General features: G+C 34.6%; 1 protein-coding gene across 5 annotated transcripts in view; it reads left to right on the top strand.

Moving 5' to 3' along the window:
• Positions 1 to 23,730, top strand: part of SOX6 (SRY-box transcription factor 6) — a 665,852-nt gene that overhangs the window by 23,848 nt on the left and 618,274 nt on the right. For 4 of the 5 annotated variants that reach the window (XM_077866354.1, XM_077866356.1, XM_077866353.1 and 1 more), the window contains exons 1-2: positions 9,846 to 9,923; positions 11,392 to 11,551. The exons of the other annotated variant lie outside the window; for it this stretch is intronic. The gene's annotated coding sequence lies outside the window, so the exon portion shown is untranslated. Of the gene's footprint in view, positions 1 to 9,845; positions 9,924 to 11,391; positions 11,552 to 23,730 lie in introns of those variants that run through there. 5 annotated transcript variants of the gene reach the window in all.

A 23,730-nucleotide genomic window follows, 5' to 3' on the forward strand; every position in this document is an offset into this window, starting at 1 on the left:
CTTCAAGGAGCTTAAGTCTAGGAGAAGGATAAAAACATACATTAGTAATAAGGAAGAAAAAATAAGAGGCAAAAGAAAAGTATAAGCAAAATTCTTGAGAGTTCAAGCTAGTCACAAAAGACTACATATTGTATAATTCCATTTATATGAATGTCCAGAATAGGCAAATCTGTAGAGACTAAAATTAGATCAGTGGTTGCTTAGGGAATGGGGCAAGTAGGAGCAAATGGGGAGTGATTGCTAATAGGTATGTTTTTTTTTTTTTAAGGGGTGATAAATCTGTTTTAAAACTGATTCTGGGGATGGCTGTATATCTCTGAATATACTAAACACTGACTTTAGCATTTTAAATGGGTGAATTGTGTGATGTGTGAATTATATCTCTGTAAAACTGTTACATGAATGTTTTCAAAGAATTCAATGAGAGTTCTGGAAAGCTATGGTCAGAAGGAGTGAAGAAGGGGGGATTAGAGGAGATTTTGAGATGAGGGAAGATGTAAATGAAGAAACCATGGGTTATGAGGTGGCAGGTAAGTGGGACAATTTAGGGGTGCTTAAGCAGGATTTTCCTTTCTTACTTTTGAATAGGAAATTTCTGAGAATGGGAGAGATAAATTATTAGGACTGGCAATAAGAAGACATCAAGTGCTTAAAGGAAGAGTGAAAAATGTATAGAGAAATTTCACTTTGGAGATAATCCTCTGTGTGGGTGAATGAAAGAGAAAGGGGGTGAGAGCTAAAAACTAGAGCACAAATAGAAAAATGCATGTGTCATAGTACAGGAGGTGAGGGAAAAAGAAAAATAAGTGTAAGAGAATTTAGCTAGAAGAGAACGACAGGAATGGAAGAGGTAAGTGGGAAGAGAAAGTGATGTTAACGACCTATTCCTTTGTTTTCAGTTGTTCAGGCACTCATGATGGTCCCTTTTCTGATTCTTTTTTTTTTTTTTTTTTTATTGGTGTTCAATTTACTAACATACAGAATAACACCCAGTGCCCGTCATATAATAGTGAAAGGGAAAATAAGGGAAGGGAGAAGAAATGTGTGGGAAATATCAGAAAGGGAGACAGAACATAAAGACTGCTAACCTTTTCTGATTCTTTTTCTTCTGTCAGCAACCCTATCCTTTCAGATACCAGTCCTTTCCTATTGGTTATTCTGAAATCTGAGCAACTCATTTACTCTTAAGAGGTAAGGATGTCAGGCTATTCCTACTTTCAAGATCTTTTATTTTTTAAAGAGGACTATAAGGAGAAGGCAGTGTTTAACACAAAGATATTAATGATGGAATTTAGACATCTGATTAGAAAGCTTGACTTTTTCCTTAAAGAGGTAGAAGGGAATGTTTTTATCATACAATATAAACAAATGCCTATTTACGAATATGAGCAGAAGTGATGGAAATCTGGATGATCTCTAGTGTCTTTCATATTGCTTCATGTCAAAGAGATTTTTTGCTATTAAGTAATGTTTCAATGTTTTTAAAAGTTGCTAAGAGCGGGTTCCCTGGGTGGCTCAGCAGTTGAGCGCCTGCCTTCAGCCCAGGGTGTGATCCTGGGGACCTGGGATCGAGTCCCTCGTTGGGCTCCCTGCATGGAGCCTGCTTCTCCCTCTGCCTGTGTCTCTGCCTCTCTCTCTCTCTCTCTATCATGAATAAATAAAATCTAAAAAATAAAAATAAAAAATAAAAAAAAATAAAAGTTGCCAAGAGAGTATTTGAATATTCTCACTGGAAAATTCTTTAAATCTTTACCTTCCAAAAAATTCCCTATGATTTTGCACCCTAGTTTAATTATCCAGAAGAATTGAGTCCTGAACTATGTTATATAAAGTCCACTTTTAAATTTGGGAGAACCCAATCTAGATTAATGGGAAGTGAGAATTTGGGTATTTTGTAGGAAACTCAAGGTAAATATAATGTTCTACTCAATTCTTAGCTGTGTAGCTGAGGAACTTCACTAGACTTTTATTCATTCAACAAATTATTTATTGAATACCTACTGTATGCCTTGTCCTGTGCTAAGAGTCTCAGTTTCTTCACTTTAATACAAGCCTAATAATACATTTTGCAGGATTATTGTGGTGGTTATGTAAAATCTACCAAAGTGCTTGATACAATGATGTTTAATAAATGGTTACTTTTTTTTTTTTTTAAGGTTGCTATTGCTTGCTTAGCTTATCACTCTACTACGCATTTGGTCTTTTATATTTATTTGCCTTACAATTAACAAAAAAATGTAAATGGGAGAGTAGGGACCATGTCTTATTTATTATAGTACTTTGCAAATAGTAGATTTCCACATACTTCCAGAAAGAAAACCCATTATAATTCCTGAAGCAAAGTAAATTATTTTCAACTAAAGAGGTAGAGAAGATAATTTTAGCCAAATTGACTATAACATTTGGGTTCAGGCTTCTTGGCAATCCAGAATAAATGAAAATCATAGTACTGTTAGCCAATAAAAAAGGAAGTATACTTATTTCTTAAATAATACAAACTTTTATCTCACGTTCAATTCTAAGAGGAATTTGATGTTTATGTAACTGATTCTGAGTGCATTTGCAACTGACAGTGCCTTCAATAGCAGATTAGATTTGATAGTTTGACAATAGGAACTGTTCAAAGGTGAGAGATCAAGTTGGAGATTGTATAATTGGTAAGAAAAGTTAGGTCATTTCATTGAGCTTTATTCATTTATTTGACAAGTATTTATTGAATACTTGCTGGTAAGAGAAAAATAGAAGAAATATACGTGTATTAAAGCGATCTGCAAGGTGTATTAAAGTGATACTGTTGAGAAAAATAAAAATTTTCTGTGTTGTAACTCACAAGTGATGTTCCATGGGTAAACTTTTAAAACATAAGGTATCAGTTTAAGCATGTTGTAAAAAAGATGAAATAAATAAACACAAAATAAAATTTTTAAGTTAGTTTGTTTTTGATGGGGAGGGAAATAAAAGCCAAAGATAAATCATTTATTTTATAGCACTCAAGCTTTCCATTAGCATTCCCCTCTACTTTCCAGATTATATTTCTAGTTTATATTATTATGAAACACTTTGAGAAACTCAAAAGTGACAAAGGTCTTTGTAATTTAAATAAGTCTTTGTAATTAAAAATTCCTCTGGACTAGAACTTGGCACTGAGGTCTCTTTTTATCTTGAATAGTCTTTTTCATAAAAAATATTCACCAGCCATTTTTTTAATCAAATGAAAATTTAAAAGAATGCTTCTGGCAGTCATGAGACATTATACATTCATAAAAATAATAAAATGTTTTCATTACCAGGTGTTCTGAGAATTTTACATTAACCAATTTACAAGTGTAATTTGATCATTTACCATTAGCATATGAAATATTTTGTGATACCCTCATGGTCATTAATCCATATTTGTGAACTGTATATTTTCCATGTATTGTATCACACTGATTAGTGTGATTTGATCATGTAGTAAAACACATTCAATGCACATATTATGTAACTTATTAAAGTTCAAACATATGTACATTTTTAATGCTGCAGGAAAATAGATTCAAATCTGATGCCACTTATGACCTTATAATAATTGTTTTATTTATTATTTGCTAAATGTTCAAGGGAAAACTATCCCTTAAAGAGGTGCGTGGAGAAGAATTTTATATATATGTTTATTGCATAGGTAGTTTCTTTGACATGGACTATTTCAGTTGAGATGTAAAATACAATATTCAGGATTTTTTTCCTTGTTCATAAAATATTACAGTACAACACAGGCTTTCTGAAGGTGTCTGGGACATCAAACACCTTTAGAAGATTGGGACTCAGGAAAACAAGAAGGCTGGCCAGTGGGTTTGGAATAGGGAACCTTCCAAATTCTCCATGCCCAGGGGGAATAAAGGATACTAATGGAAAAAAAAGTGACTGAACTTCAGAGCTAGCCAGTGTCCTTGGATGGGAAAAAGGTCTGTAAGAGGAAGGTTCTGATGTTTGTAAAAGTGCCTTCCAGTGGTCTGACTCAGGAAATCATATGTAGTAAACTAATTTAACAATTTATATAGTCATTGCGTTTTCCCCAAGCAGTGTCTTTATTTCTTGCGGGCACACAAACACATGCTTTTATTTCATAGAAGGGTTAAAACAATTCAGAGAAGTTACCTCTTCTAATAAAGACCAGCGTAGCATTTAAAAAAATACACAGAAACTTTCCTATAAAGTCTTAGATGAGAAGGGTTCAGGAGTTTGAGTATATATAGCGGCTAGCAAAATTGCATGAATATCAGTGTATATAATTGATACGGTGTATATAATTAATAGTGTGTATAAATGAGATAATATCAGTTTAGGCTTTTGTTAGTTTGTAAATCATTTTTGAATTATCTCAAATTATTAATAAAATATTTCCTTCGGGTTTCAAAAATACTTTAAAGTAATTAAATAACGTTATTTAAATATTTACATTTAGACTAACTCCAGAAACCAGATAATGAATTGTGTTTAGAAAACTTTCCACTGAGACATCTGGGTGGCTCAGTGGTTAAGCGTCTACCTTCGGCCTGCGGTGTGATTCTAGGGTCCACGGATGGAGTCCCAGGTTGGGCTCCCCAAGCAGGGAGCCTGCTTCTCCCTCTGCCTGTGTCTCTGCCTCTCTCTCTGTGTCTGTCATGAATGAATAAATACAAATCTTAAAAAAAAAAGAAAACTTTCAACCAATATCTTTCTTTTCCCACACATAGTATTTGATCTTAGGTTAGGTAGAATGGCATGCTCATGTTATTGAATGTTAATGCGTTACTTTGTTTTCCTGAGCCAGATTTCTGAGGTTTTCAGAAGCCATAAAATCCTTGTTAAAATCAGAGTAAAAGTCAATAATAGGGGAAACAAGTGTATATCACATTTGAAAAGGTTATTCTCTGTTTATAATGTAGGAAGTGATACAGAGTGTGACATAGTTTAAAGTATACTGGAATTAATAATAGGAGACCTAGGTTTTAGTCCTTGATCTGCATTAGGGGAAGCAACTCACCAGGTCTCAGTGTTAGTTGTTTTTTTTTGATTAATCATTAACAATGATTAATGTTTTTAAAGTGAACTTGCTTTGTTTTATCGTTGTTTTAAAAGCTATGTTTTTAAAGTAAACTTCAACAGTAAAGCCTATAGCATATTAAGTATATAATTGAAAGTAAATCATAGTATGCAGAATTAGAAAGCTCACAAGCAAGTTTATCAAATAATCAAAGTATATCTCAAGGAAAGTGAAACATCTAGGTATGTGCTACCTGATATGCTTGCCACTGAACACATGTGACTATTTAAATTTAGATTTAAATTAGTAAACATTAAACAAAAATCAACATTTAGTTTTATAGTTTTACTTAGCCATGTTTTAAATTTTCAGTAGTCACGTGTAGCTAGTGACCTGACCGAGAACATTTCCATCAAGGCAGAAAGTTCTATTGTATAGCACTGACCTAGGTGCTCAGTCAAATGATCTTGATTTCTGTAGTAGTCACAGGAGCATTATAGGTATAACCTATAATTCAGATACTTACCAGGTACCATTCTATCATAGGCACATAGGTTGATACCTACTTGGGCCAGATGGATTGGTTTTGGACTTGGGGCTAATGCTGCTTGTCTAGAGAACCTCCAATATTTATTAGTCTGGGGGAAATCCCTTTCTTTCTCCTAGGCTAAGGAAGGCTGTGGAATAGAACTGAGAAATTCAGATCAAATTAGACTTCCTTTTGGGAAGCATATATGTAATAAATATATTCATGTATGTATTTTATTATATTTTTAAGTTTATGCATACTTCTACCTTCTAATAATGGTTTAGGACAATTTCTCCTTGGAAAATTTTTCTATTATTTTCCCCAAAGTTACTCATTCAGATCTATTCAAAATATATTTATTAAACACCAATGCCCAGCTAGATAGAAAAACTAGGAAATATTCAGATCTTTGAAGAACAATTCCTGCCATTAAGGAGTTTGTAATAGGAAAGGGGAAAAATATTTTTACATGAAAAGTTTAAAAATGCAGGATAAGCTGGGTTAAATGTGTAATAAATGGTATAGCACCATATTTACTATAGAAGGAGAGCTCTGTGAGCTTGAGTGATTGAAGAAGTTAAGAAAGAGACTTGAATTGAGATTGAGTATGTTAGGAAGAACTTTCAGCAGAAAAGAGCCACAGATCATATGTAAGAATCAGCAAGGTATGTTAGATACTACATTGAGCTTAGATTGTCTGTGGTAACAAATAGCACACACAGTCATACATTCCTCTGAAGTCTAGTCTTCCTCTTTTGCCTCCTTTTCTCGACCACCTTTGAATCCTCCCTTTTCCTTACTACCCTTAGCTAATTAATCAGTGTATTCTATAGAGTCTTTCTTTCTAGGGGGTTACGAATCATTGCCTTTATTTCTAAAAATTTCTTATGTCTCAAGCACACTTATTTTTCATGTAACAGTCTAAGTCCTGGTCGGTTGGTCGTGGTCAGTGAGTGGCTCTCTTTCATATAGTGATTCAGGAGTGCAGGCTCTTTTGTGGCTCAACAGTCTCTTAAATCAGGCAGGAGAGTGTGTAGTTAAAGTCTTATATTTACCACTTCTGCTTACATTTCATTGGCTAGAATTCAGTTACATATTCCAAACAATGAAGGAGACTAGGAAGTGTATTCTAACTGTGCTCAGGAAGGAGAAGATATTTGGTGATCATCTAGCAGCCTTAGCCACACGCAGGAAGCCAATAAATCTGGTTTAGCTAATAATACGGAAGGTTAGTATGGGAAAGCAATGAGAAATAAGATTGGAAATTTAGCATAGGGTCATATTGTGGGAAATTTTGACTGATAGTCTAAGTATTATGAACTTTATTTTGTAATCATTTGGATCTTTTTGTACAAAAGAAAGAGGTGAAAATGGCGTTTTATAAGCATTAGTCCAGTATACAGAATGCGTTGGAAGAAGAAAGATTTTTAAGAGAAAAGGTAATCCAGGTTTGAGATGACAGGGTCTTGGCCTAAGGCAGTAGGAGTGGAAATGAAAACATTGATTTATAACCCACTAGAAAGAAACTATAAAATATAATGATTGATTAGTTTGGGTCCTATGAAGAGGGAGGAATTAAAATGGTGGGGAGAAGGGAGAGAAATTTTCTTTCTGCTCTAAATATTCAAAGGAGTTTATGTGTATGTGGAATTTGCCTTATTATTTCTGATTTACCTTAAAGAATTCATTTTCAGTCTTTTAGAGTGCTTAAGAATCTCCTAGAGCATATGTTAAAGGGGGGAGATTCTGGGCCTTCCAGAGATTCTGATTTAGCGGTGTGTATTTTTACAAGCAAGCTGAATGATTATGAAGCAGGTGGTCTACAGACTACACTTTGAAAAACATTGCCTTAAAGATATTGGCTCATGGTAAGTGATGCTTTACTTTTTTTATAGTGAATGTTTGGAAATTACTTACTCTTATTTTTTTTAAAGATTTTTTATTTATTCATTCATGAGAAACACACACACACACACACACACACACACAGAGGCAGAGACACAGGCAGAGGGAGAAGCAGGCTCCATGCAGGGAGCCCGACGTGGGACTCGATTCTGGGTCTCCAGGATCACACCCTGGGCTGAAGGCGGCGCTAAACAGCTGAGCCACCAGGGCTGCCCTTACTTACTCTTATAGGCTGATAAAAGATACTTGCGTCTTTAGGTTCTGAGTAGAATGATCGGAACCATTCTTAACAGTGTGTTTTCCTTATTGTCTCAGTACTTTTGGAACATTCAGCTTTGTCTCCACTTCTTTCCGTTCCCTGAAATGCTGGTATCAAGAATCAGAAGTATTTCCTATCCTGTCCTAAATTAGCCCAAGTGATTCCCTAGCCAGAGAAATAGAAATAACAATCTGCTCACTCTGTTTTCAAAAGTGTACTTTTTTGTGTATGGCATTGGTATTAGGGTGGTATCTGAATTTTGTGGGATTGCTGTGATGCACACACACCTCTGAATATCTCAATCAGAAAGGAGAGGAGTGCCAATTCTTCCCCTTCCCAACATGTGTGATTCCATCTTCATTCTTCAAGTGCAGTGTATATGTGTAGAAAATGTCTGTAAAGATATATAGCCAACTTTTAACAGCAGCATTCAGAGGTAGAATTGGAGGTGAAAGAAAGAAATGGGGCTTTTCTTTTTATAGTTTATATTTTTCTCTATTATTTTTAAAAATCATGAATATATGTTAAGTTTAAGAATGTGTCTTTTCCTTTTCATCCTAGATTAAATAGATGTAATAGTAATAATAGCTACCACTTATTAAGTGCCTTCTTTCTACCAGCCCTTCACTTTATTTAACATTCACAAGAATCCTGAAAGGTAAGTATTAACATTCCCATTTTACATAGGAAACAGGGATTCAGAGAGTAAAACGTGCCTAAGGGCATATGACTATTAGGTGGCAGAGCAAAGAACTAAATCCAGGTTTCTCTGATTCAAGTTCATGTTTTTTATGACTACATTACAAAGACCTTGTTCACCCGAATTCCTTTGGATGGCTGGAACCTGTGTGTATGAATGATAATGGTTTTTTAGTCCTTCAAGAATCTTTTAGTAATTAAGAAGACCAGCTATTAAAAATAAAATAATCAATGGAAATAAGAGGCAAAGAAAATTCCATGGAGTGTCCTGGGACTGGAGTTAAGTTAGTCTGGTCTTTTGGTCACCAGATATTTATTGTGAGTCACTTTGTATGGAACTTTTACTTGGCCTCTGAACACCTCACTTGTTACATACTGGCAGGAAACCATTCCATTCAGAGGAAAAGGCTTTAAATAAAGGACTACCTTCAAAGATGTGGGCAGAGTTAAGAAAACCAACAAGAAGGAGGAAGCCATTACCACCCTCAGGCCTGAGGGGACAAAAGGATGGGGTTGGCAGCCCTGGAGGAGGGCCTACTGGACAGGAGCCTTTGTTCATTATGCAACTGCTACTAGCTCTAAGACCCCAAAAGAGGCTGAGAGTAGAGAAGAAATACTCTTTTCTTTCTTCCTTGCCACTCTTCTGCAGGTGCTTCCCCTTGGCTAAATACAAACAGAAGCCATCTGATAATGAGCCCAGGTGATGTAATCTGAGATTTTAGCCACTCAGGGCTCTACGTGGAGGAGTCTGGCGGTGGGGCAGAGCAAATGGAGAATAAGCAGTATATCCCTTCATTGCTTTCCTCTTGTTTCAAGATAAAGACAAAATTCTTCACATGGCCTATAATGCCTTAATATTGTTTGACCTCTGGTGACTTCGTTTTTTTGTTTTTTGTTTTTTTAAGATTTTATTTATTCATGAGAGAGAGAGAGAGAGAGAGGCAGAGAGACACAGGCAGAGGGAGAAGCAGGCTCCACGCAGGAAGCCCGATGTGGGACTCCATCCCAGGACTCCAGGACCATGCCCTGGGCCGAAGGCAGGTGCCAAACCACTGAGCCACCCAGGGATCCCCATCTCTGGTGACTTCTTAAGCATTTTTTCATTCTATCCACTCTGATTTTCTTTGTTATATCAATCCTTTGTTCTTGCCATGTATTCATCTTCTACAAATGCCTGTTCACATGCCCTTTTCTTAGATACTTCCTTCTCTTTCCTCCCCTTTCCCCTAATTAGTGTTTACATATCTCTCAGTTCTTAATTCAAAAGTTACTTCCTTGGGGAAGTCAGATTTCTCTGACCCGATAAAATTTCTTTTTTTGTAAGCTTTTTTAGTGGAGTATAATTTTTCTTTATATTGTGCATTATAGTAGCAATTTACATTTACTACATTTATCTGATTGTGTTTACATTTTTCTGATTTTTTCATTAATGGATTTCTTCATGCTAGATCAAAAGCTCCCTGAAAGAACTGAGTCTGAATTTTGCATACCAGCATAGTTCCAGTGTCCACAATGTTTGGCACTAAGTAGGTACTTAATAATATTTGCAAGAACAAATGTAAATAAAAGATGAATAGAAGCCTCCAAAGGATTCACATTCTATTCGACGAAGATAATATGTGCATAACAATATAACAGCAAATACAGAGCAGCAATTATAGCAGTTAAGGCAAGATCTCAAAGATTCCACAAATGTTCTGCACTGGAGGTTATTTGTATGTGTCTTATTATCATGTCCCTTGCTTGTAGTCTAACAAAAATTCTCATACAAATGTACTTAACACAGCACCTAGTATGGTGTTACTTGTACATAGTGGTCATTCATTAACTATTTAATTAGTGAATGTAGACAAATTATGAACCATATAGTAGGCTTGAGAATTAGTGTGCATAAGAATCATCTGAGCAGAATCACTTACTTAAAATATAGACTCCACTCATCTATTGGTGGGCTCTAGGGTTGCCTCTATATCTTGGCTATTGTAAATAATGCTTTGATAAACAGAGATACATATATCTTTTTAAATTTGTGTTTTTATTTTCTTTGGGTAAATACCCAGTAGTGGAATTACTAGATCTTATGGTAATTATATTTTTAATTTTTTGAGGAACCTCCATACTGTTTTCCACAGTGACTGTACCAATTTGCATTCTATACCTGAAACTAATATAACACTGCATGTTAATTATACTTCAATTTTAAAAAAGGAAAAAATAAAATAATAGACTCCACTCCATAGATACTTGTTTCAGTAGAACTTAAGTAAAGTCTGAATATCTGCATTCTAAATAAGTACCCCAATTAATTATGATGCAGGTGATTCGAGGACTACATTTTGAGAAATACTGGACCATAAGCTCCTTGGTGGCAGCATGATATTCTGGTTAAACATGGGCTTGGGAGTCAGAGACTCCTGGGTTTGAGTCTTGGCTCTTATACTAACTAGCTATTATTTTAAACTCTCTAGATTTCAGTTTTTGGCTATAATATAGGCTATGATAGCACCTACTTCCTAAGACTATTATGGAGATCAAAATAAATGAGAAGGTATTTGTAAAACATTTACCACAGTGCCTGTCATATAAATGTTCAATAAGTGGTAGAATTGGTTTTAATAATCAACATTTAGCCTAATGCCTAGAACATAATTGATGTTCAGTGAATGTTTGACAAGTGAATAGAGTATAGTTATAAGATTATCACATTTATAGCTAGAAGGTCATTTAAAATCATCTAATCCAATATCCTCATGTTATATATTGGGAAATCCAAAGCTTACACAGTTTAGATGACTCATTCAAGGTTACATATCTAATGATATAATTAGTGGCAGAGCTGAGATCAGAACTAAAGGATGAAAGAAAAGATCTGATCATTACTATTTGTCTAGTATTTATGGTTGGAGTTACATTTAGATTGTAAATAGGTAGACTGACATATGTTTCTGTTCATAATCAATGATGCCTTCCGAATGTTTCTTTTTTTAAAAAAAGTAGGCTCCACGCCCAGCATGGAGCCCAACACGGGGCTCAAACTCATGACCCTGAGATCAAGACCTGAGCTGAGATCAAGAGTTGGAGGAGATCAACCAACTGAGCCATCCTGGGCCCCCCCAAATGTTTCTTAAATATTAAAACAACAAACAGAAAACTAGTAAGTAAAACTAAATTACTGCGTAGCTGTTGTTGGATTCTATTTTCTTTCTAAATATTACCTCAGAGACTACACTATTTCCCGAATAGAATACAGATATCACTTGTGGGCTTAGAGCAGTAGAGCCATAAGCTACTTGAAGAGCTAAGTTTATCTCTTGCCTTTGGGCAATAATGGTGTCCTAATATTTACTGTCTCTTTCTGAAGCTCTTATAATAGTTAAATATTAAATTGCTATGAAATATTTGCAACAGATATGATAAATGAAGGGTTAGGATACTTATTTTGAAAATCATACTAATCTGGGTAAAGATGAATTAGAAGGACTATACACACAACTAATACTATATATGGTAAATTAAAATGAAAAACTGGTCATTCTCACCAGCAATTAAATTGCTGTAAAGAGGATCCCTGGGTGGCGCAGCGGTTTGGCGCCTGCCTTTGGCCCAGGGCGCGATCCTGGAGACCCGGGATCGAATCCCACATCAGGCTCCCGGTGCATGGAGCCTGCTTCTCCCTCTGCCTGTGTCTCTGCCTCCCTCTCTCTCTCTGTGTGACTATCATAAATAAATAAAAATTAAAAAAAAATGCTGTAAAGATAAACAGTAATGAAACACTATTTGTTGAGTCTCTGTTTTTTAGTAGCAGTAATGCTGTCCTGGGTATGGTAAGATGGAGATACTCTTGAACTATTAGTGGGAATCAGAATTGATACCACCTTTATGGAAAGAGATTACTTTATTATTATTATTTATACAATTTGACCTAGTATGATCTCACTTCTAGGAAAGGAACTTAAAATCCTAGCCAGAGGTAACATCAAAGATTTGTGTATAATAATGCTCATAATAGCATTATTATTATAGGAAAAGAGAAAAACATTCTAAATGTCCAATGGTAAGGGATTAGTTACAAGAATGAACCATAGGAAAATGCTAATATTTCACAGTTATTGACATAGAAAAACATTAATTTTATATGATACAATGGTTTATTTTATGTAGCTATATAATAGAGTTTATAAAGACTGTAATAAAGTGGAAAATGTTCACTGTATCAAGTAGACTGTAAAGTAGAATACAAAAAAAAAAGTAGAATACAAAACTTTGTAAACAGGATAGTGTTAATTTTGTAAAAGAAGAAAGAATGTAAGTATAAGTATGTATATATCTAATAATATGGAGAAAATATTATTTACCAAATGCCTTTTGGGGAGAATCTTGTACTTATTTAGAGAGAATACCTTAATAAACTACTTGAAGTAAGGTTTAAGACTCCAAGCTGGATATTCAATTTCAGAAGTTGGTAAATTGTCCTCTATTTTATTGATCTCCATGATGAATTTATGTATGTGAGTTTGAATGTAAAGGCTAGAGAAGAGCTCTACAGGGAGGAGAGAGTGGTAACAGAGCTAGGAAGGGGGAGCTAACTTAGCAGGTTGGGGCTGGCTGCATTGAGCAGGAGTTTAGGAGAATAAAAATATCTAAGGCAGATTCTAAATTTGTTGGCTGTGGAGACAGCCCACTAAAAAATCTTCAGTGAAGTCTAATTGCTTACTAAAGCCTTTTTTCTTTACTCCTTTCTATCCCCCCCCTTTTTTATTTTGAGAGAGAGAGAATTTACAGAGAGAAATAAATGGGGGAAATAGTCTCTAGGATTTTGGAGCCAGCTAATAAGGGAGTAGATGTATCTGGCTTACAAATGGCATAAAAAAACTAGAGAGGTGTAATCTAAAACATTACTAATGGTTATCTTGGGTGATGGTATTTTGTTTTGTTTTTTTCTTCTTCTGTTTTATGTTTTGTTTTTAAAGTTTTTATTTAAATTCCAGTTAGTTAGCATACAATGTAATATTAGTTTCAGGTGTACCATATAGTGACTTACCACTTCCATATAACACCTTATCATAAATACACTCCCTATTACCTATTTATACATGTTTTATTTATTTGTTTTTATTTTTAAAAAGATTTTATTTATTTATTTGACAGCACAAGAGAATACTAGCAGGGGGAGGAGCAGAGGGAGAGGAAGACGCAGGCTCCCCACTGAGCAGGGAGCCCCCAGTGGGCTTGATCCCAGAACCCTGGGATGATGACCTGAGCAGAAGGCAGACACTTAACCAACTAAGATACTCAGGCACCCCCCTCTGTTTTATTTCTTAAATTTATTACTTTTGTAACCATATATATATATATATAGCTCAGATCAAGAATAAAGTGGTCTGTTTTCTTCATGTTTTACTTTAGTTGCCTCTATCTTGACTATCAGTGAATTCTCATTAACACAACAGGAAATTTCTCTTTCTAATGTCCCTACTTCCTTTTATAAAAGTCCTAAGACACACATGACCACACATTTTTAGTTTCTCCCTTGCTTTCTATCTTAACCTCTTTTTCTTTCTTTTTGCTACCTATCTCCCCTGCCCGATGAACTTGACATAGCTTGCAAAACCAGTTCTGTGATGCTATTCTGATGGCTGTTAGGATTGCGCCAACTAATTCCAAACAGGAGCATGAAAACAGGAATGACCCTCAATCTTGAGTTTTAGTTAAAATAAAAACAAGCAAACAACAAAAAAACCCTGTTTCCTAAGCCAAAACTGCAAGGACCCATACTTTCCATATCCTGTAAAAATTTTGACCCTGAAGGAGTCAGTTGATCTTCAGGTGTTACCTGATGTACAGCAGCCAAATAAAACAAAATAAAACCTTTAATATATATATATATATATATATATATATATTAAAGGTTTTATTTAATATATATATACTATATATATAGTATATATATATAATATCATGTATCATATCATATATATAAATATATATCACAGATAAAAATAATTTGTTTATACATATAGTGTGTATATTTATAAATAATTTATATATATATAAATTATTTATTTGTTTGTTTGTATTAAGTAAGTCCCATGCCCAGTGTGGAGCCCAATATGGGGCTTGAACTCATGGTTGGGCTGGCTGAGAGGGGCACCCAAAATGGTGGACATCTCAAATTGGGTCAGAATGGCTAAGGCAGCGTGACCGCCACTCATCTCTAGTAAATCGAAACCTAGAGAGGAAAACAAAACTTTCCATCCGGGACTTTCCAGCCAGGGACCACCCCCCTTCATCTGTACTACCTCCACCCCAGCCAATCACTTAGGGACACGGTGTTCCCTTGACTAATTTGGCGAGGGACCCCCCCCGGATCCAGACTGGAACCAATAAGGCTTAAAAACTCGGGCCACCTCTCCAAGTCACGGAACCTCGCCAGGGAGCGCCCCCCATTAAAGCACTCTCGGACCTACTGCCTGGCTCTGCCGTTTTTTTTTTTATTTCTCTGTCGTTCATTTGGAAAAAACCTAACACTCATGACCCTGAGATCAAGACCTGAGCCAAAATCAAGATGCTTAACCAACTGAGCCCACCCAAGCACCCCAAAACCTTAAGCCTATATTTAAGCCACTTTCATTTAAAGACTTTCTTTGACACTGCAAAAATATTTCCTTATTGAAGGCTAACACTTTTTAAGGTGCTATTACATATCCTGTATAATGGCAGGCACTTTGCACATAATAACTCATTTAATCCTCATAGGATTATGAAAATTACTGTTATTCTCATTTTACAAATGAGGTAATGGAGAGTTTTCAGTAACTTTTCCCAGCTAACCAATCTTGGAAGTGGCCAGCAGTGATAATACTTTTACACTCCAATGACAGTGTTTCCCTGTATTGCATGAAAAGCCAAGGAATTAAGCCATGTAATGAGAAGAAGCAGGAAGAGGAAGAGGAGAAGAGGACCAGGAGGAAGACAGGGAAAAGGATGGAGAAGAGGAAGAAAAAGAAGGGAAAGAAGAAGAGGAGAAGAGAGAGGGGAAGGGGAGGAGGAAGAATTATTACCCAAACATGTAATGTGATATTATTTTGAAATATTATAGAAAACTTCCCTTCTTGGCAGTTCTTTTTTTATCTTGCAGCCCTTATGCTATAAAAACTAGACTCCAAGACTGAGATTTTTTTGCCTCAGTGAAGGGAAGCCAGAAAAGACCCCAGCAAGAATGAAGAGCCAAATTCTTTGCTTTGAATTTCAAAACAAGCCCTATAAAGCTGATAAAAGAGATAAAAACCTGGAGAACAGGATTTCAAGCCCTACCAGGCTAAGAACCCTGGAGATTCAGAGCTTTGAGTTTATACCATAAGCCACAGACTGAGGAATGGTGCATTTTCTAAGCACAAAAAGATAAAAAACACTTATGGAGACAAGAACAACCCTAAAGGGTTAGAAGGAATAATATCCAGTGATCAAATAGGGATGGGTATAGTTCCAATTTTCCCTAGCCAACGTGAAAAATCTCATAATTCACAGGAAACTCAGAAAATGTTTGCCTCAGTAGCAGAGCAAACTTAGTCTTAGACAATATACTGCTTTAGTTCTACCTTGCAAAGCTTAAAAGCAAGACCAAAAGATCAAACTATTTTCAAATGATTTAACTATTATAACAAAGCTCAGGGATATTTATAGGAATACAGAAATATCCAATAGTTGTCAAGGGAAACTTTACAATATCTGACATTCATTAAAAATTTAACAGGGATGGAAAACAGCAGGAAAATACAACCCAAGAAGAGGAGAAAAATAAATCAATTGAAGTTGACTAAAAAATGACACCAATGAATGAATTAGTAGAAAAGAACATTAAAAAGTTCATATGGTATTCCATATGTTTCAAGAAGTTAGAGGAAAGATTGAACAGAGGCATGGAAAATATTTTGAAAAAGACGCAAATCCAACTAGTAGAGATATAAACCATGATGTCTGAGATTAAAAAAAAACACACAGGGTGTGATTAACTATGACATCTGAGATTTTAAAAAAAATACACAGGGTGTGACTACAGTATAGTAGTCATTGCTGAAGAAAAGATTAATGAACTTGATGACAGTGTTAGAAACATTGCAAAATGAAATAGAGAAAAAAGATGGGGAAAAAAATGGAGAATCATTTAGCTGTGGAACAACTTCAAGTAATCTAGTATATGTATAATTGGAGTCCCTGAAAGAGAAGTGGAGAAGGGAAAGAAAAATATTTAAATGAATAATGGCCAATATTTTTTCAAATTTGTTGAAAACTATAAACCCCAAGCACAAGAAACACTTATAATCAAAATTTATTAAAACCAGTGATAGAGAAAAGAAAGCCAGGGAAAAAAAGACATTCTATATAGAGATACAAAGATGGTTTTAATGAAACCAGACTTCAAATTGGAGATGATGCACATGACAACATGATGGAGCAAAAACTTTAAAGTACTGTAATAATAATGCTGTCAACCGAAAATTATATTCTCAGCAAAAATATCCTTCAAAAACAAAGCTGTAAGAGACTTTTTCATATACATAGAAGCTGAAAACTCATTACTAGCAGGCATGTACTACAAGAAATGTTGAAGGAATTTTCTTTAGGCAGAAGGAAAATGATAACAGATGGAAATCTGAATATAACAAGAGAAATAGTTACTGTATGAGTTAGTATAAAATCCTTTATTCTTATTATTGAAATCTCTTTCAAAGGTAAAAGCAAAAATAAGAACAATGCATTGTGAGATTTATAACATGTAGAAGTAAAATATAACATGAAGGTGGGATGGTACAGGTGAATGGGATAGTACTTGGAAGTAGTCTCATAAGTTAAAATGTACACTATAACTTTAAAATAATGAGCAAAAGAATATAATAATTTTTAGTTAATAAGCCAACATTGAAGATAAAATGGATTCATAAAAGATTCTATTCAGAATAAGTGATGAAATAGGAAAAGGGGAACAAAGAATAAAGGAGACAAAAATAGCAAAATGGTAAATTTAAACCTGATCATATCAATAATCTCATTACATGTAAATGGCACAAGCATTGCAATTAGAAAGAAGAGATTGTCAGATTGGCTAAAAAGGCAAGAGACGACTATATATTGCCTACCAGAAACCAAACTCACTTTAATAGGTTAAAAGTAAAAGGTTGGGAAAAATAAACTATGCTCACATGAGTCAAAAGAAAGCTAGAATTGCTATTTTAATATCAGGCAAAGTAGGTTTCAGAGCAAAGAATATTTTAGGAATAAAGACTGTCAATTCATCAAAAAGACTTAACAATCCTGTTTATACATCTGGCAATAGCTTCAAAATACATAAATAAAATGAAAGTAGCTATGAAAATACACAAGTTAGAGTTGGAGATTTCAACAAGTGTTCTCTCAATAACTGATAGAACAAGAATGTAGGAAATCAGGAATGATATAAAAGTTTTAACAATTCTATCAACCAACTTGACCTAATTGACATTTATAGACTACTATACTCAACAACAGCGGGATAAACACATTGTTTTCAAGTGCACAGGGGATATTTACCAAGATAGCATTATTCTTTTTTTTTTTTTTTAATTTTTATTTATTTATGATAGTCACAGAGAGAGAGAGAGAGAGAGAGAGACAGAGAGAGAGGCAGAGGGAGAAGCAGGCTCCATGCACCGGGAGCCCGACGTGGGATTCAATCCCGGGTCTCCAGGATCACGCCCTGGGCCAAAGGCAGGCGCCAAACCACTGCGCCACCCAGGGATCCCGATAGCATTATTCTTGACCAGAAAAATAATTCTCAAATTTAAAATGATTCAAATAATGCATATATATTCTCTGCTTACAATGGAATTAACTTAGAAACTAGTAACAGAAAAGACATAAAATCTCATATATTTATTTATTTTTTTAAAGATTTTATTTACTTATTCATAGAGACACACACACACACACACACAGAGGCAGAGACACAGGCAGAGGGAGAAGCAGGCTCCATGCAGGGAGCCCAACGTGGGACTCGACCCTGGGTCTCCAGGATCACACCCCGGGCTGCAGGTGGTGCTAAGCCGCTGCACCACCAGGGCTGCCCAAGATCTCATATATTTAAAAGCTAAGTAACACACTTCTAAAAAACACGAAGGTCAAAAAGAAGGCAGAAGGACAATTTGAATATTTTGTGTGGAATAAAAATTAAAATGCAACATATCAAAATTTGTGGGATGCTGCTCATTTAGTACTTAGGGGGGGAATTTATAAGACTAAAAGTCTTTCTAACAAAACAAGAAAGGTCTAAAATAAAATGGCTTCAGCTTTCATCTTAAGAGATAGAGGGATCTCTGGGTGGCGCAGCGGTTTGGCGCCTGCCTTTGGCCCGGGGCGTGATCCTGGAGACCCGGGATCGAATCCCACGTCGGGCTCCCGGTGCATGGAGCCTGCTTCTCCCTCTGCCTGTGTCTCTGCCTCTCTCTCTCTGTGTGACTATCATGAATAAATAAATAATAAAATCTTTAAAAAAAAAAAAAAGAGATAGAAAAAAAAGTAAAATGAATCAAAAGTAAGCATAAAAAAGGAAATAATAAAGATCAGAGCAAAAAATCAAGGAAGTAGAAAACAGAAGAAACAATAAGGAAAAATAATGAGACCAACATTGGTACTTTGAGAAGATTAATAAAATTGATATTTACTTAAAGTGATAAGGAATAAAAGAAAAAAAAGACCCAAATGACATCAACAAATATTCTGAATATATTACAAGGATAATATAGGAATTTCATAAACAATTTTATGCCTATAGATTTGACAGTTTAGAAAAAGTGGGAAACATTTTTTTAAAAAAATTCAAACTATAAAAGTTCAATTAAGAAATGAATGACCTTAGTGTTTGTGTATCTATTAAAGTTAGTAAAGAATTTTAGAATTCTTTGTTCTAGTCTGTGAAAAATACTATTTAATTGATAGAGATTGCATTGAATCTGTAGATTGCTTTGGGTGGTATGGACATTTTAACAATATTAACTATTCTAATCCATGAGCATGGAATATCTTTCCATTCATTTATTTAATCTTCAATTTCTTTTATCAATATCTTATAGTTTTCAGAGTATAGGTCTTTCACCTCCTTGGTTAAATGTATTTTTAGGTATTTTATTCTTTTTTGATGCAATTGCAAATGGGATCATTTCATTAATGTCTTTTTCTACTAGTCCATTATTAGTGTATAGTGTATATTTTGTATCCTGTTACTTTACTGAATTCATTTATTAGTTTTAATGGTTTTTTGGTAGAGTCCTTAGGGCTTTCTATATAAAGTATTAGAAATACTAAATAATAAAGAATATTATTTCTATAATAATATTTCTATATAAAGTATTTGCATTCTGCAAATAGTGGCAGTTTTACTTCTTCCTTACCAATTTAGATATTTTTATTTCATTTAATTGTCTGATTGTTGTGCCTAGGACTTCCAATACTATGTTGAATAAAAGTGGTGAGAGTGGGCATCCTTGATCTTGGAGAAAAAGCTTTCAGCTTTTCACCCCTGAGTATGTTAGTTGTGGGTCTGTCATATATGGCTTTTAGTATGTTAATGTATGTTTCCTGGAAACCCATTTTGTTGAAAGTTTTTTGTCATTAATGGATGTTGAATTTTGTCACATGATTTTTCTATATTGAGATAAGCGTATGATTTTTTTCTTTATTTTGTTAATGTGGTATATCATATTGATTAATTTGTGGATACTAAACTGCATATTCTTATATCCCTGAAATAAATCCCTCTTGTTCATGGTGAATGATTTTTTAATATATTGTTGGATTTAGTTGGCTAATATTTTGTTGAGGATTTTTGCATCTATATTCATCGGGGATATTAGTCTTTTTTTGTTGTGTCTTTGGTTTTGGTAGGGTAATGCTCACCTTTAAAATGAATTTGGAAGCATTCCTTCCTGTTATATTTTTTGTAATAGTTTGAGAAGGATATGTATTAACTTTTTAAATATTTGGTAGAATTCACCAGTGAAGCCATCTGGTCCTGGACTTTTGTTTGTAGAGAATTTTTTGATTACTGATTCAATTTTATTACTACTAATTGTTATGTTCAGATTTTCTTTTTCTTCTTGATTCAGTTTTGGGAGATTGCATGTATAGGAGTGCTGACAATACTGTACTCCGTCTTTGGCCTCCATCTTTCCATCTTGTTCATGCCTGAACAATGATCTGAGGCTACGTGTTCTAGGCCCCTTAGAGGTTAATGTATGCTCTAACCAGAATGCAGGAAGGTTTGTTCTTATCTTCCTTAATGTGGCAATTTTAGGTAACTAGTAGAGATGACTGGCTCACAGAAGACCCCTTTTAATAACTAGTAGAGATGACAGGTGCATAGAAAGCCCCATTTTTGCTAACTGGTAGGGATCCTCAGGTATACGTACAGTTGGTGCCACTTTAGAAAACTACCCTTTGACCTCACCACAATGCCCCTCAGTCTATAAAAACTGTAGGTAGAGGTCTGGACATGGCAGAGAATAGAGTGGGGATACCTTTGTAGCTGCCTGGATCATTGCCTGCCTGATCCCCCCTGTCAGTAATTTACACTGAATAAAACTCTGTGTATATGGTATGGAGTGGCTTGGGTTGTTTTTCAGTTTCAAAGCACCTTCTCACTTTGGAGTATACTTTACTCTCCCTCTTCTACCTTCTAACAGTATGTTTCTAGGAATTTATTGATTTCTTTTAGGTTGTCCAATTGTTGGCATATAATTTTTTTTATAACTGACTCTTATAATCCTTTGTATTTCTGTGGTCTTGGTTGTAGTTTCTCCTCTTTCATTTCTATTTTATTTATTTGAGTCTTCTCTCTTCTTTCCTTAGTAAGTATGGCTAAAGATTTATCAATTTTGTTTATCTTTTCAAAGAACAAGCTTTTAGTTTTATTGATCTTTTCTATTTTTTGGTAGCCTTTATTTCATTTATTTCCACTTTGTTCTTTATTACTTCTTTCCTTCTACTAACTTTGGGCTTTGTTTGTTCTTTTTATTTCATTTACTGTAAGTTTAGGTTATCTATTGGAGATTTTTCTTGTTACTTGAGTTTGACCTATATTGCCAAAAACTTCCCTCTTTTGCTGCATCCCAAGGATTTTGAACCCTTGTGTTTCAATTTTCATATGTCTCATGGTATGTTTTTATTTCCTGTTTGACTTCTTTATTGACTCGTTGGTTGTTTAGTAGCATGTTGATTAGCCTCCATGTGTTTGCATTTTTTCCAGTTTTTTCCCTTGTAATTGATTTCCGTTTCAAACCATTGTAGTTGGAAAAGATGCTTGATATGATTTCAATCTTTGCAATTTATTGAGATTTGCCTTGTGGCTTACCATGTGATCTCTCCTGGAGAATGTTCTATGTATGATTTGTTTTCTTGCTGGCGAGTTTGAGTTTTTTGTATATTTTGGATAACAGTCTTTTGTCAGATGTGTCTTTTACAATTATTTTCTTTGATTTTTGGCTTGTCTTCTCATTTCTTGGCATTGTCTATCACAAAGCAGAAGTTTTCAATTTTAATGAATCCAGCTTATCAACTATTTCTTTTATGGACCACAACCTTGGAATTGTCCGTAAAAACTGAATGTCATCTAAACTAAACTAAAAAGTCATCACCATGCCAAGCTCATCTAGGTTTTCTGCTAAATTACCTCTTAAGATTTTTATAGTTTTGCATTTAGGTATATAATCCATTTGGAGTTAATCTTTTGTGAAGGTGAAATGTCTGTGCCTAGATTCAGTTTTTTTGCATGCAAATGTCTGGGTATTTCAACATCATATGTTGATAAGACTATTTTGTTCCATTATATTGGCTTTTGTCTTTTGTCAAGGTCAACTGACTATATTTATGTGTTTTATTTCTGGGCGCTCTAGTCTGTTCCCTTGATCTATTGTCTTTTTTTTCCCTCAATAATGCACTGTCTTGATTACTATAGCTTTATATAAATCTTGAAGTTGAGTAGTGTCAATTCTCTAAATTTATTCTTCTCCTTCAATATTGTGTTAGCTCCTCTGGGTCTTTTGCCTTTCCCTATAAACGTTAAAATCAGTTCATTTGATTTATATTTTTTTGATATTTTGTTTAACTTATAACTAAGTATTTCATTTTTGGCATGCTAATGTAAGTGGTATTATATTTTAAATTCTACTTGTTCATTGCTAATAAATAGGGAAGTATCAAAGTATCAGAAAGGGAGACAGAACGTAAAGACTGCTAACTCTGGGAAACGAACTAGGGGTGGTAGAAGGGGAGGAGGGCGGGGGGTGGGAGTGAATGGGTGACGGGCACTGGGTGTTATTCTGTATGTTAGTAAATTGAACACCAATAAAAAATAAATTAAAAAAAAATAGGGAAGTGATTGATTTTCATATATCCCAAAACCTTGCTATAATTGCTTATTAGTTCCAGGAGGTTTTTTTTCCCCATTTTTTTTCCAGATTTCCTTTCATGATCAGGTCATCTGAGAAGACAGTTTTATTTCTTCCTTTTCAGTCTGTATTTTTTCTTCTTTTCTTGTCTTATTGCATTACCTACGACTTCCAATATGATGCTGAAAAGAGGTGATTAAAAGAAATATCCTTTCCATGTTCTTGATCTTACTGGGAAAACTTCTAGTTTATCACCATGAAGTATGATGTTATCTGTTTTTTAAAAAAAATTTTGGTAGATATTCCTTATCAAGTTGAGGAAATTCCCTTGTATTTCTAGTTTACTGAGAATTCTTTAAGTCATGAATAGGTGTTGGATTTTGTTAAATGCTCTTTTGCATCTATTTATGTGATCACGTAGTTTTTCTTTTTCCTGTTGATGTGATGGATTACATTAATTGATTTATGAGTGTTCAAACATCTTTACATGCCTGGGATAAATCCTACCTGGTCATGGTGTATAATTCCTTACATATGGTTGGATTCATTGTGGTAATATTTGTTGAGGATTTTTGTATCTATGTTCATGAGATATCTTGGTCAGTAGTCTTCTTGTATTGTCTTTATTTGGTTTTGATATTAAGATAATGGTGGCTTTATAAAATTAGTTAGGAGTTAGTCCCTCTACTTCTATCCTCAAGATATTATAGAGAGCTGGTATAATTTCTTCCTGAATTTTTTGGTAGAGTTCACCAGTGAACCTGTCTGGGGCTGGTGCTTTCTGTTTTGGAAGGTTATTGATTAATCATTGATTCGATTTCTTTCTTTCTTTCTTTCTTTCTTTCTTTCTTTCTTTCTTTCTTTCTTTTTTAAAGATTTTGTTTATTTATTCATGAGACACAGAGAGAGGGGAGCA

This window comes from Canis aureus, chromosome 23 (assembly GCF_053574225.1).
Source record: "Canis aureus isolate CA01 chromosome 23, VMU_Caureus_v.1.0, whole genome shotgun sequence".
Classification (NCBI taxonomy): Eukaryota; Metazoa; Chordata; class Mammalia; order Carnivora; family Canidae; genus Canis; species Canis aureus.